This window comes from Etheostoma spectabile, chromosome 5, assembly GCF_008692095.1.
Source record: "Etheostoma spectabile isolate EspeVRDwgs_2016 chromosome 5, UIUC_Espe_1.0, whole genome shotgun sequence".
NCBI lineage: Eukaryota > Metazoa > Chordata > Actinopteri > Perciformes > Percidae > Etheostoma > Etheostoma spectabile.
In genome coordinates this window covers 25,497,512-25,499,313 of record NC_045737.1, presented here as the reverse complement: position 1 = coordinate 25,499,313, position 1,802 = coordinate 25,497,512, and the positions used below count along the sequence as shown (strand labels likewise).

Genomic DNA, 1,802 nt, shown 5'->3' with positions numbered 1-1,802 from the left:
GTCAAAAAAAGTCATAGTATAGTAAGTCGAAAACAAGTCATAGTATAGTGTGTCAAAAAAATGTAATAGTATAGTGTGTCAAAAAAAAATCACAGTATAGTATGTGGAAGAAAGTCACAGTATAGTATGTCAAAAACAAGTCATAGTATAGTGTGTCGAAAAAAAGTAACAGTATTAAATGTCAAAAGTCATAAAATAAATATGTCAAAAAAAGTCATAGTATAGTATGTCAAAACAGTCATAGTTTAGATTGTTGAAAAAAAGTTTTAGTATAAATATGTCAAAACAGTCATGGTTAAGTTTGTCGAAAAAAAAGGGTTATAGTATAGTATTTGAAAAGAATCGTAGTAGTAGATAGTGTGTTGGCCTGCAGGAGTGTTTTTGAGTTCCTCCTCATCGCATACCGAGTATCTTTAGTGGTTTGAAAAAAGTCATAGATAGTATGTCGGAAAAAAGTCAGAGTAGCCTTTGATGATAGAAAAAAGTAAGACTAATATAATAAGGTTACAGTATAGATGTCGAAGTCGTAGTATAGTATGTCAAAAAAAGCATAGTTAGTTTGTCAAAAAAAAAGTCATAGTATGTGGTAGAAAAAAAGTCATAGTATAGTATGTCAAAAGAAGTCATAGTATAGTGTGTCAAAAAGTCATAGTATGTAGAAGTAAGTTACAGTATTAAATGTCGAAAGTCATAGTATAGTAAGTCGAAAAAAGTCATAGTATAGTGTGTCAAAAAAATGTAATGTATGTGTGTCAAAAAATGGAATAGTTGTGTGTCAAAAAAAGTCACAGTATAGTATGTAGAAGAAAGTCATAGTATAGTGTGTCAAAAATAAGTTACAGTATTAAATGTCAAGTCATAAAATAAATATGTCAAAAAAAGTCATAGTATAGTAAGTTGAAAAAAATTAGTATGGTGTGTCAAAAAAAAGTCACAGTATAGTATGTGAAGAAAGAAAGCACAGTTAGAGTATGTCAAAAAAAGTCATAGTTAGTTGTCGAAAAAAAAGTCATGTATAGTATGTCAAAAACAAAGTCATAGTATAGTATGTCGAAAGAAAGTCATAGATAGTGGTTGAAAAAAAGTCATAGTTATAATAGTAGCAAAAAAATCATAGTAAAAATGGGTCAAAAAGTCATAGTATGTAGAAGTAAGTTACAGTATACAGTATTAAATGTCAACAAGTCATAGTTAGAATGTCCAAAAGCATAGTATAGTATATCGGAAAAAAAAAATATAGTATAGTATGTCAAAAAAGTCATAGTTAGTTGTCGAAAAAAAGTCATAGATATTGATGTTGAAAAAAAGTCATAGTATAGTGTGTTGAAAATAAAGCACAGTATAATATGTAGAAAAAAAATCATATAAAATGTGTCAAAAGTCATGGATGTAGAAGTAAGTTACAGTATTACAGTATTAAATGTCAAAGTCTTATATAGTTAAGTCAAAAAAAAGTCATAGTATAGTATGTCGAAAGAAGTCATAGTATAGTATGTCGAAAGAAGTCATAGTATAGTGTGTTAAAAAAAGTCATAGATATGTAGAAAAAATCATAGTAAATGTGTCAAAAAAAGTCATAGGATGTAGAAGTAGTTACGTATTACAGATTAAATGTCCAAAAGTCATAGTATAGTAAGTCGAAAAAAGTCATAGTATAGTGTGTCAAAAAAAAATCACAGTATAGTATGTAGAAGAAAGTCACAGTATAGTATGTAGAAGAAAGTCACAGTATAGTATGTCAAAAACAAGTCATAGTATAGTGTGTCAAAAATAAGTTACAGTATTAAATGTCGAAAGTCATA

The 1,802-nt window shown here is 27.9% G+C and overlaps 1 protein-coding gene across 1 annotated transcript in view; it reads right to left on the bottom strand.

Annotated features, from left to right (window-relative positions):
- cntrl (centriolin) overlaps positions 1 to 1,802 on the bottom strand; it is a 54,627-nt gene that overhangs the window by 7,694 nt on the left and 45,131 nt on the right.